The following is a 13102-nucleotide window of genomic DNA, read 5'->3' on the forward strand; positions in this document are numbered from 1 at the left end:
TTCCCAGCAAGCAGAGACTGGTATTTCCATTTATACTGAAATTACCATTTACACTATGGCTGGCCGGCAACAGTGGATGCTTGCTGAGTGAAGCCCTGCTGATACATCTTACTCTCTCTTTTTTTTTTAAATGTATTTATTTGTATTTTATGTGCATTGGTGTTTTGCCTGCATCTATGTCTGTGTGAGGGTGTTGGATCCCCTGGAACAGGAGTTACAGACAGTTGTGAGCTGCCATGTGGGTGCTGGGAATTGAACCTGGCTCCTCTGGAAGAGCAGCCCCAACACATCTTACTCTTGATGAGAGCTCTCATCCAGGTGAGACACCAAAGCACCCTTGTCACTGTTCTGTGATCTTGACACCTTTGAAACTCTGAGTCAACATGGACACATTTACTCAAAATTGTTGGTCCTGATTCAGACTCGACAAACAGGGCATATAAACTTGGGAAAGGAGTAAGAAGAGAAACAGGAAAGAGTTGTTGAAGTGATGGCTGTGGAGACCCAGTTACTGTGAAAGGTACACACAGGAGATCCTGTCTGACAGTCTGGGGTTGAGCTCCAGTAACACCATCTGTTAGCTGAGCTTGAAGCATCGGCACAGGCAGAGACAACATCCTACCTCACACACACTGCCAAAATGAGCCAAAATGCACAGACCCAGGAAATACTTTTTAGACAAAAACTACACAAATTCAGTATGAGTTCAGAAACAGGGAAGTCGAGGCAGTGAAAATGAGCACAAACAGGCATAGTGCATGTAAATACACCCTGGCCAAAGTGCCCTCCCTCTTTCTGCCTCATTTTCTGATTTTGCAAAATGGACAGGGTAGCAGCCTAGAGTTCATGCTTATTTTAAAAAGTACACTTTTTTTTTTTTTTGGAGACAGGGTTTCTCTGTGTAGCTTTGGAGCCTTTCTTAGAACTCACTCTGTAGACCAGGCTGGCCTTGAACTCACAGAGATCCACCTGCTTCTACCTTCCGAGTGCGTGCGCCGCCACCACCACCACCGCCGGGCAAGAGTACACATTCTTTGAGACAGGGTCTCACTATGTAGCCCAGATAGGCTTGGGACTTGCTGTTTAGATCAGGATGGCCTTGAACTCAGAGACTGATCCACCTGCCTCAGCTCAAAGGCATGCACCACCACACGCACAAGAGTATAAAGTTTTGAGGGTAGTAAAGTACCCAGTACAACTGGGCATTAAGTCCCGAGCCTTGCACGTGCCAGGCTGGTGCTAGACCCCTGAGCTCCATCCCCAGCTTGCTTTTTGAGATCGTCTCCTCAAGCTGGTTTTGCACTCACTCTCGCTCAGGTAGGCTTCGAGCTTACTACCATCCTGTGCCAGTCTCTGGCGTGGCGATACTTACAGGTCTGCACACCACCATGTCTGGCTAGAGTCAAGTTTTCTTGTCTGTTTGTTTTGTGGTTTTTATTTATGAGTATGAGTGTTTTGCCTACATATTTGTCTGTGTACCACTTGAGTGCCTGGTGCCCACAGAGGCCAGAAGAGGGCCAGATTCCTAATTGGACAGTTGTTGGCCACCATGTGGATGCTGGGAATCTTCCTCTGGAAGAGCAACCAGTGTTCTTAACTGCTGAGCCATCTCTCTAGCTCCCTAGAGGAAATTCTTTATGCTATGATCTCAGTTATTTCTTTTTTAAGTATCTTAGTCAAGTTATACATTTTTGGGACTTGAACATAGAAATCTTAGTAACTGAGGCTATAAAATACCACTATAAGAATCTCCTTATGATGTATGTACACACATGTGCACATACACATACATGCACATATGCACACACGGGCATACACATGCATGCACACATGCACACAACATACACACACGTATACACACACACATACTCTCACACACACACACACATACACACACTCACACACATACCCCTAGCATTTCTAGAATTTGCATGATCTGCGATTCCAACTTGGCCTTGAGTGGCTTGGTGTAGGGTAGCCCAGGCAGGCTAGTCTGCCTCTGCTGCCTTCCTACAAGTCTAAGTAGAAGGATTGTGGGGAGCAGGCCGTTTCTGGGCTTTCAGGACAACTGCTCCAGGACCCGCACATTAGTGTACACATTTTTTTTTTTTTTCGTTTTTCGAGACAGGGTTTCTCTGTGTAGCTTTGCGCCTTTCCTGGGACTCACTTGGTAGCCCAGGCTGGCCTCGAACTCACAGAGATCCACCTGGCTCTGCCTCCTGAGTGCTGGGATTAAAGGCGTGCGCCACCACCGCCCGGCCTAGTGTACACATTTTTGAGCAGTCCTCCCTTCTCTTCCTGTCATACCCACCCCCTGGACCATGGCTCAGTCTCCAGTGGTGTGTACTGTCACCTGAGGTTTCGTAGCCCTTGGGGGCTGACCAGTTTGCTGACTCAGGGACTATGCTGGAGCACCCTGCTCTCCTGTGACCACTAGGGTGCCACCTCAGATCTCAGAGGAGCAAAGCTTTGAGTTTCCTCTTCCATCTGCTAGGAGGAGATGAATGGGTCAGGGCTGTAAACAGACACTCTGAACAGACAGGCTGCTGGGATAAATGGGCACCTCTGAAGTCATGCATGCAGGGTATTTCTCCTGGGTGGAAGGCCAGCGTTCTGGGGCTGGCCCTGAGGGGAACAGCTCTTGCCACTTGCTTAGAGACAGGAGCTTAGACACGCATGATCCCATTCAGTCCTCATCTCTTCACTTTTCCCAGAGGTCACAGAGCCAGCAAACGGCAGCTATGGGATTTGAACCAAGTTCACATACAGACACACGAGCTCCTGTACTTATTCCAGGATAGGCCAGTCAGTGCTTAGGAACTTGGCTCCTCCAGACTTCTGTCGAGCAGCAGCAGTCTCGGGGGAGTCATCCCAGCGAGGTCAGTCCAGGGCAAACCTGTCAATGCCATCTCTCCCGGGTGCTGCATCCCGTCACCCCCAAACACACTGGAAGAAACAACTGTGGAGTGTCTAGTTAGTATCTGTGGGCTCTTTCTGTTCCTAAGCATCCTCACATAATACATGTAAAGCTGGTCACATGATCGTTCACATGACCCTCGAAGTGACTGAATTCAAAAGCAATATAAAACGAATGACTGCCCAGCAGTGCTCTGGAGAGAAGGGACAGTGGCAGCCTGTCTTTCTCAAATGTCCACACACACTGGGCATCGTGTCAGAGAGGAACTATGCCATATAAGGAAGAGGAGGAGCTGCTTAGTTAGAAAAGACTGCTGGACTCCTGCCGCTGTCCCAGCAGGGACACCCTGGACAGGTCACCTAACCTCTCTCTCTCTACTGCCTGTTTCCTTATCTGTAAAGTGATGTTAATAATTTTGACTACTAAGAGTTACTGGGAAAATCAGAAGGAAAGGCAAACCAAACAGAGAGCTCCAGGCGCAGCACACAGCAGGCACTTGGTGTCCTCTGCCTGCTTCAGCTCCTCAGCATTGCTGTAGAGCAGTGGTTGGAGACAGAGGGGATGGCACTAGCCTAAGATCACCCAGCTACTAAGAGCTCATTCCAGAACAGCCCCAGTGGGGATCTGGGCAGCGGAGCCTTGAGTGTGGCAGAGAGAGGACCCAGACAAGGCATCTGGCCCTTGGGAGCGACTGCACACTCTCAGGGATGGCTTGGATATCAGATTTCCACCAGGCTCTCAAAGGCTCCATCCTCAAAGCCTAGGTGTTCTCGTTCTCTCTCTCTCTCTCTCTCTCTCTCTCTCTCTCTCTCTCTCTCTCTCTCTCTCTCTCTCTCTCTCTCTTCAAGACAGGGTTTTCTGTGTAACAGTCTTGGCTGTCCTGAAACTCGCAGAGATCCATCTGTCTCTGCCTCCTGAGTGTTGGGATTAAAGGCGTGTGCCACCACATCACCGCTTTAGGCACTTTCTTATAAAGGAGAGAAAAGAAGAGAGACAGAGAAAGAGAGACTAAATGAACGACCCCGCCCCAATCCCTTCAGTCCCAGGTAAAAGCGAAAGTGTGTCTGAGCATGCACACACATATGCATGTGCTCATACACAGTGTCACAATGCTCTCACGAATATATATGTGCACTGAGAAAAGAGAGATTGGAAGCTAGTCACTTATGTTTCTAACTCCACACTTGGTGCTTGCTGTATGTCTGATTCCAGAGTGGAGAGTACTCAGTGAGCGCTCTTCTTAGGGTTACTTCTCACACAGTGGCTGGGGCATCACTCTCAAGGGGCTTGTACAAAGGCTACTGCACACTGCACTGCAAACAGGCAGATAGCTTGAAATGTGGGCTTCCTTCCTCCACGGTCCTTCCAACCTCTTCCTGCTTTGGTTTAGCCCACTTGGTAAAGACTCGGACATCCATCGGAAGGGGCTTTCTCCTGCTCTGCCTGGCCCTAGTCATGCCAGTCAACCAAGTCCTGGAATCACAAAGCAACTCCAGGGGGCAGAGGGTGTGGCTCAGTTGGTAGAGCGCTTGCCTAAATGCAGAAAGTCCCGGGTTCGACCCCCCAGAACCATATTAACTGTCTTGGCTACCGGGAGTTCATTGCCAACTTGTGATACATGAGATCCTGTCTCAAAAATTAAAAAAATAAGGGCTGGGGAGATGGCTCAGTGATTAAAGGCACTGCCTGTTCTTCCCGAGGACCCAGGTTCTGTTCCCAGCACCCACATACGTGGTGGCTCACATTGTAACTCCAGTTCCAGGGGATTTGATACCCGCTTCTGGCCTCTGTGGGGACTAGGAACACATATGGTGCACAAACACATATGTAAGCAAAACAAACACACAAACAAACATATACATACATTTTTTGAAAAGCAGATCTTTAAAAATTAAGCAAATAAATTGATATTTCAGAATTCTTAGGTCCACCTCTTGGGACTCTTCACCCTCATTTGTCCCAAATAATGGCCTTTAACTGCAATTAACATTTCTACATGTCCAGTAAGCCTGTGATCTACTGAGACCAGCTTTTCCTCTCTTAGCACATCTGTTGGCTTTACCGAGATCACCAGGCTATGTCCAGCTTCCTATACTCTGGAGCACTCCCTACACTCTGCAGGAGAATGGATCCAAACGGGCAGAATCAACATTTTACCCTTTCTTGTCAAGTCTGACTCTACCCTACTTCTTTTTTCATAGTTATAAATCGTAATTAGTCATGTGACTGAGGTCTCCAGGATGAAAATGAAGGGAGACTGGGGTGGTTAGGAAGGGGAAGGGGGCAGCTTCTTGTGAGGCCCTGTTTCTTCCCATGAAGATGTCTGAGCAGAGCTGGGTGGTCCAGGGAGGTATAGTTCACAGGGCAATGTCCTCAGGAGCTCCTCCAACACTGGTGTTATATGACTCCTTTGCTGGACTCCAGGAACGCACCTGAACACACCGTGAGCCTCTACGGTTTCTAGCTCTGCCATATAGGAATGCTTTAAAGGCTAATGCTGTGTTTGTTTTTCAAGGTGCAGGGCAAGACCTAACTGGTTTTACTTAACAATGAAAAGGGAAACTTCTATTAGTATGAACTCCCTGATGCTCACCACCCACTTAGAGGGTTGGCAATCACCATCCCAAGAAGCAGGCCAGGAGGAGAGCTGATTTCTTTCATTGACCATCCAAGCAGCTCACTCACTCACTAACTCATTCATTTCTTCCTTATTTATTAAACACTCCTTATGTACTTGGTACTGGATGGAAAAAAGTGATTGACTCTGCGCTTGAGGAGATTAACATGGAAGACATGAAACAAGATGAACCCATAAATTTAACAGGGGTTAGGAAGTGAGGCTGTTTTTCCTACAAAGGGCCAGGTAGTGTGTAAGTTAAGCTTCACAGGCCATGCGCAGTCTCTATTGTATATCCGCTTTCAGCCTGCCTTCCATTTAAAAACCTGAGTTCTGTTATTCAGCCCAAAGCCTCTCCACAAGTGTGTAAGCTAGCTTTTAGTTCAATTGGCTCAAGTTTTGTTTCAGGAGGGTTTTTCAGGGACATTGGAGCCATGAAGGATCGATCACTCTAGATGGAGGTCATCACCTGGCTAGTCTCAGAGCAGAAGCTTTCTGGGTGGTCACTGTCATCTAGGAGCTAAATGAAAACACCAACTTTCCGGTCCACAGTGGTTCTCAGACTTCAGCATGCATCAGCATCACCTGGAGAGTCAAACCACTGCCTAGTCCCACCCCCAGAGTTCAGATGTGGCTGTCCAGGGGCCAAGACAGAGAGAGACTGCATGAGCAAGATGGGATGATGAACCAAGACCTAAGAGATAAGGGGAGCCACCATCTGGGACAAGAGCATTTGTGAGACACCAGAGAGGGATGTTGAGTCCTGCAGCTAAGGGAGGCTCCTCCCTCTCAGGAAGGCTCTGAGTCTCCTTGGGCAAGGCTTTTGTGGGGGGCGTGTCTGGAAGGATCTTCCCTTCAGCATCTGGGATGTTGGCACTCATCCCCTCTGGTTTCTCAAATATTTGCATATTCTTAAGCCACGCCCACAAAACAGTCCCTATGTGATCTGCCTAGGATTGTATCCTTTGATCAGTTAGAGAACTAAGGGCAGCACTTCTAGGTTAGCATTTACACAAAAAAGATTCTTAAAACAAACAAACAAACACAAAACAAAACCGAGATGCAGTGCTCAGAGAGGAGGTCGGGGAGAAAGGAGCCAGAGTGAGCACACAGAGGCATCTCAGAGGACTGTGGGCATCCACACACACAAGAAGTCATTAATCTGGTAGACAATGAATGGCAAAAGGCAATTAGCTTGCCTAGGGTCGTAGCAAGCCAATGAAGTATGCAGCAAGGCTTTGAGGGTCTAGTGGAAGGGCAGGGTCATTGCTGGGGAACTGAAAAGGAGGACGAGGCAAAGGGGGTGGGAAAGCCACCTGGGGTTACCATGAAGGGAAAGGAAGGCGCTCCGCACTAACATCAGACCTTGGACGCATCCAAGAATGGTCCTTGCCAGGCTCTACCCACTGTTATGCTTGGACACAATCTTGAAAATGACCTAGGTGCTTCAGTTGTGTGCACACATACACGTGTGCGTACACACACACACACACACACACACACACACACACACACACACACACACCTCTCATCCACCTGAAAGTCTAACCCGGCAGAGGGACAGGCTGAGGACTGCCTGGCTGAGCAGGACACTGCTGGAGTTAAAGAGCCAGCTCCAAACTTCAGCTTGAAGACCTCCCCTCCGCATTCCACAGCATGCTTGTTTTCTCTGCCACATGCCTCATCCACATGCACTTTCCCACGTTCTGGTTTTTGCAGACACTCTAAAAGCCATGCGAATGGATTCTTCCTTTCTAGACACACTCCTTGTTCACCCTCAGTCATCCGCACATGAGACACCACCTTCTGCACCTATAAATCACTTCAAATGTCAAAGTTGCTCCCATAGCTTCTGTCTGTGCTGTCTGCAGGGCCCTGCCAGCTTCGCTCTTCTTACAGAAAAATTTTTAAAAAATTCAAAAGAGAGAGAGAGAGAGAGAGAGGAAAAAAAAGGAAAATGGACCAATATTGGCTTGACTGCATAAAGGGCCCAACCCAAAGCAGATTGTCCTACCGTGGGGTGCAGGTTTGTGGCTGTGGTGTCCCCGCCTTCAAGACCATCCCATTTATCTCTCTTTGTTCCACTCCCTCTCTCTTCCTGCACAACGCTGCAATCACACACATACTCTGGGTTGGGGGGGGGAGGACAGCCTAATTTCCTGATGATTATGTTGTTACCTAGCAACAGCCAATCAGGGGCCTTGCTTTTTGTCTGCAGTATTTCATGCAAATAGTTTGGAGAAATTGCAGGGTAACACAGGCTGCTTAGTCTGTCTTCTCAGGGGACACATTACAGAACACAACCAACCCAAAGGGGGGACTATTGGAGCCAGACACGTGCGTGAGAGTGCAGGCCATCTGATCTCCACACTTACCCTTCTGCCTGGTACAGAAAACATAGTTCTCCAGAGACAATCATGGGGCCAAAAACTTGAGAGAGTGGCTGAGCAGCAGCCATCCCGACCCAGGGTCAAAGCTGATGATCTGGTCCAGAGCGCACTGACCCCGGAGACCCCTTGCTTGCTTCCCAGCAAGGCAGAGCAGTGGGATTGTCTATGGAGGGATGTAAGTCCACACATTCACAATCCAAGAGACTGCTGTACTCCAAAGGGTAGTGACAACTCCCCAGGGTCTGCATGTCCACAGTCTCACCATCCACAGCCAGATTCTGGAACCAAAGGGTCTCTTTTGTTTGCTGGTGGAAAAGTCTTTTCTTACCCTAGTTCTCAAATTCCAGAAAATTCTGAGTCAGGTATTTTTGTCCTTATAACCCTGGAATTCGATTTGTAACTTGCCCCAAATTACACAGGTCGAGTGTCAAATCGGGGGACCGACAGGCAGGTCTGTGCTGTGATCCCCAGTAAGTCTAGAATACTCCCAAGACCTTATAAAAGTAAAAGAGAAAAAAGGGAAACAGCCACAGAAGGCTATTTTTCAAAGTGAAAAAAAGTCATTAACACAACCAAACTGTGAGGACGTGAAAGGCTGTCGCTTGAATCAATGCTGACCCTCCAGTGCCTCCCAGCACCACTGCCCATTAAACCTGCAGGTGACCACAGCAGAAACGCCTGGGCCTGGACACCCCTCCACCAATTCATTCATTCAGCCACTCATTCATTCACTCATTCATTCATGGCTCAGCGGCTAAGAGCACTGGCTGTTCTTGCAGAGGACCCAGGTTTGATTCCCAGCACCCACATGAAGGCTCACAGGCCTCTTTAACTCTAGTTCCAGGGAATCTGGTGCCCTCTTCTGGCAGCACCAGGCACACACATAGTGCACTTATATATACATTTAGGTAAAACACTCACAAAACAAAATAAGCCTTTTCAAAAATAAATTTTCGGAGGGGGGGCAGCAATCCCCCCGTGTGTATGCGTGTTTGTGTGTAGGGATGTGTGGTGTATGTACATGTGGGTGTCCATACTTGTGTGTGGGCCTGCATGTGGAGGCTAGCGGTTGAGTTGAATGTCTTCCTCCACTGCTGCTCACCCTGTGTCTTCTCGGGCAGGGTTTCTCGATGAACCCAGAACACATCCATGTGACTAGGCTGGCTAGCCAATGGACTATCTCTGCCATCTGACCTCCCAACACGGGCTTACAGATACATACCACAGCAGGGTTTATGTGGGTGCAGGCACTTTGCCCTCTGAGCCGTCTCTCCAGCCCTCAGGGGCATTAATTCTTAAAAAGCCTCCTGGGAATAGCACAACTCACTTTGGAAAACAGGCTGGCAATTTCTTTCAATTTTAAAAGTTTGCAGCTGACATGTAATAATTATACATATTTATGGGGTACAGTGTAAGTTCTGTTCACATCAAATCAAGGTGATTAGTAGAACTGTCACCTCAAATAGGTACTGTTTCTTACTTTCAAAATTCTCTCTCTGAGGTATTCTGGAACAGAGAATAAACCACTGTTAATTAGGGTCACCCTACCAAGCTGTGGGGCACAAGAACTTAACCCCTTCTTCTACCTGCACTCTCGTACTCACCAAACCACGACTCTGTCCCCCTCTCCCCAGGCCCTTGCCAGCCTCCATAATCATGGTTCTACTCTCCATGAAATGCTCAATTTCCTACAAAAATGAAACACTCAGAATGACCCCATAAGCCAGAAATTCCATCCTAGAAATTGACTTAAGCAAATGAAAACAGATTTTCATAAGAAGTCTTGGCCAATTATGTTCATAGTAGCTTCACTGACATCAACCACAACCTTGTATACTTACGCAAGGGAACACTCTGCATCAGTGAACAAACCATTGATCTACACACCACGGGAGAAGACCAAGAGTACTAGAATGGGGGCTGGAGAGATGGCTCAGAGGTTAAGCGCATGCACCGCTCTTCCAGAAGACCCAAGATCAGTTCCAGAACTCACGTTAGGTGATCTAACTCCAGGTGATCGGACCTTTGTCCTCCTTGGACACCCACACACTGCTGGCTCCCATGCACGAGCATACACAGAGATAATAAAGTAATTATCTAAAACTACTATCACAAATGGAAGGACACACAGATGTTAAGGGTTTAGTAAGGATCATTAAATGGGCACAAAAATACAATTCCCAGGAGGACTAACTTCTAATGCTCTACAGCAACTAGGGTGACCACAGGAAACTTTAGTTTTGAGGGGTACTCGAATGTGCCAACATGAAGAAAAGAAGAGATGTTCCATTTATGAGTCTCTATGGCAGAGAAAAATATCAGACCGTGGTGACTCCTGCAAACAGTGTGAGTTCAGGAGTGTCTGGGGTGGTACTGACCGGGTTCTATCGCTCTGTGTAGGCGCCTGTCAGGCTTAGAGAATGAAGCTCTTCAGATTGGAGTATTTAGTCGTATGTAAATTTCACCTCAAAAGAAAAGAACCCACAAAACCTGAACTCTGCTGAACTGTTCAGGGATGAAGTGCTCAGAGTTCTGCAACTTAGTTCAAATATGCTTTCTTTCCCTCCCTCCCTCCCTCCCTCCCCCTCCCCCCCTCCCCCTCCCTCCCTCCCCCCCATCTCTCTCTCTCTCTCTCTCTCTCTCTCTCACTCTCTCTCTCTCTCTCTCTCTCTCTCTCTCTCGGCACAGGGTTTCTCTGAGTAGCCCTGGCTGTCCTGGAACTTACTTTGTAGACCAGCCTGGCCTTGAACTCACAGAGACCCACCTGCCTGTCTTTCGAGTGCTGGGATTAAAGGCGTGCGCCACCAGCCTGGCTGAAATATGAAATATGTCCTTAAAAGGGATATCAATGAATGGATAGAAGGATGGACAATTTGATAGTTAAGTAATGATGCTAATCTGGGAAATGTTAGTTGTAGAATTTAGATAGGACATGTCTAATAGCACATCTAATATCCATTGTACAAGCTTCGGGACTTTCCAATGCATCTAAACATTTTCATAAGGAAATCTCCAAGGTGATTCCAGTGAATTTACAGGCACCGGGTAAAGAACATTTTTGGGCAATCTTTGTTGATGAGTGTGAACTGAGTAACATTAAGCTCGTCTATCTCCAGAGGTGACAGCAGTCACCCCTCAGCCCCCAGGACCTACACAGAAGCTGGCAACCAATGCTCAGGCTGAAATAAAACTTCCTGGAGTCAGGCTAGGCCATGTGGGAACTACAGCTCTGGGCTTCTGCATGTCATTTAACATGTGGCCTCGTGAGGTGACACATTTGAAAGCCAGACAGTTTTTTGAAGCATCTGAGTAATGTGCTTAATATACTTCTCTCTGAATAAAACTCCTTATGCCAAACTGAGCAGGCATGGCAGCCCTGACGGTACGGCTTAGGGAGCTCCATCTAGCTCCACTGCCCTGCCTCTGGTCTTTCAGACACTGTCATTTTCTGCAGCATCCCCCCACACACCCCCCACCAGCAGCCACAGAGGCAGTACAGGGTCTGGCCCTCAGAGAGGAAGAAACCCATATGTGGCGCCATGAAGGGTCTGAATGGATAGTGATTCTCATGGGGCGGAAGAGTCGGGGCGGCCTAAGAGGGGAGCTAACACAGTCAAGTGCACTGTGGAGCCCCTGCTCCCTGAGCTGCCCCATTTATTCTGTTGTAATTGCTTCATTTCCACTCGTGGTGCATCCTCAAATGAGTTTCATTACTGGTGCCTGGGATATCATATTGATTACCAGTTTCATCGATCCCTATCTCGCTAATTAGCATATAAATTAGCCATTTGGGGGGAGGCATTAGGCAAAATTGAATTTTCTCCTTAATCTTCTTTCAGAAGGTAAATGAAAATAGATGTGGCCTGTTAAGGCCGGTGGCCTCTTTCTGACACCAAGTGCTGTTCACAGCCAGGAAGCCTCCTGTGGAGGGAGAGAGGAGGCTCATAGAAGAAGCCTTCCACCCCTCCCCATGTAGCTGCAGTGGGAACTCCTTCAGAGCCATTCAGCTTTGGAGCAGAGGAAAGCTCTGCCTGCTGACAGAGGCAGCATCCCTCCCACGGAGCCCCACATGAGGCAACCCCACAGAACTGGCCTCCAAGGCTGGAGTGGAGGGCACCACTCTGCTCTAGTGTTCCGAGAAGTGCGGGGTCAGGAGGCCAGCCCTGGGACATCTGCCTGGCCTCTTACCAGCTGGGTCCTCTTGAGCACTGAGCCTCTCTGAGCTTCAGTTTCCTGGTTTGGGGAACAGGGGTACAAGCACCCAGCTCCCTGGGTCATGGCAAAGAGGGAGAGTGAATGTATTTGGAGCACTTATCCTGGGGCCCTGCCACTCAGCAGAGTTCATCAAGTCGTCATGTTCAGCAGTAACCACCACCAGGGACCTAGAGGCCACACAGGAACCTGGGGACACCTGGTGCTGGGCGCAGAGATAAACCCTGGCTCTGCTCATCGGGGAAGCAGGGGTAGGTGGCTTCCTCACTGGGGTGGGGATGCTTGGCAAAGTGTTCAGTAACATAAAGTGTAAGCATTACTTATGTCCCACCTCTGCTCCATGAGGTCACACTGAAAGGGAGGAGCGGGCTTCACACCAACGGGCTTTATGGAGTTGGAACTGTCCAGGGCTGGGACGGTCACTCCGTGGGGGAAGTGCTCACTGTGCAAGGGTAAGGACTCAAGTTCAATCCCCAGCACCTTTCACAAAAATGCAGGGCACGCTGGTGCAACAATGGGGAGGCAGAAATGGGTGTGGGTCCCTGGAGCTCACTGGCCAACTAGCCTAGCCTAATCGGTGAGCACCCGGTGCAGGTGATCGACTCTGCCTCAAAAAACCAAGTGCGGGGCTGGAGAGATGGCTCAGCAGTTAAGAGCAGTCAATGCTCTTCCAGAGGATCTGGGTTCAATTCCCAGCACCCACATGGCAGCTCACAACTGTCTGTAACTCCAGTTCCAGGGAACACAACACCCATGACAAAACACCAATGCACTTAAAAACAAACAGACAAAAAACCAAACAACAAGGTGAACGGTGCCTGAGGAACAACACGCGAGGCTGACTTCTGTCACCGTAAGTGCGTAGACCCAAGTACACTTACCCTCACACACGTGTGCACCCCACCCCATAGGAAGAAATACACACACACACACACACACACACACACACACACACACACACACACA

General features: G+C 48.6%; 1 protein-coding gene across 5 annotated transcripts in view; it reads right to left on the reverse strand.

Moving 5' to 3' along the window:
• Phc2 (polyhomeotic homolog 2) overlaps positions 1 to 13102 on the reverse strand; it is a 109310-nt gene that overhangs the window by 60722 nt on the left and 35486 nt on the right. The window contains exon 1 of one of the 5 annotated variants that reach the window (XM_052718817.1): positions 7549 to 7650. The exons of the other annotated variants lie outside the window; for them this stretch is intronic. The gene's annotated coding sequence lies outside the window, so the exon portion shown is untranslated. Of the gene's footprint in view, positions 1 to 7548; positions 7651 to 13102 lie in introns of those variants that run through there. 5 annotated transcript variants of the gene reach the window in all.

Source organism: Peromyscus californicus, unplaced genomic scaffold, assembly GCF_007827085.1.
Source record: "Peromyscus californicus insignis strain IS unplaced genomic scaffold, ASM782708v3 Scaffold_5__1_contigs__length_169319896, whole genome shotgun sequence".
Taxonomy (NCBI): domain Eukaryota; kingdom Metazoa; phylum Chordata; class Mammalia; order Rodentia; family Cricetidae; genus Peromyscus; species Peromyscus californicus.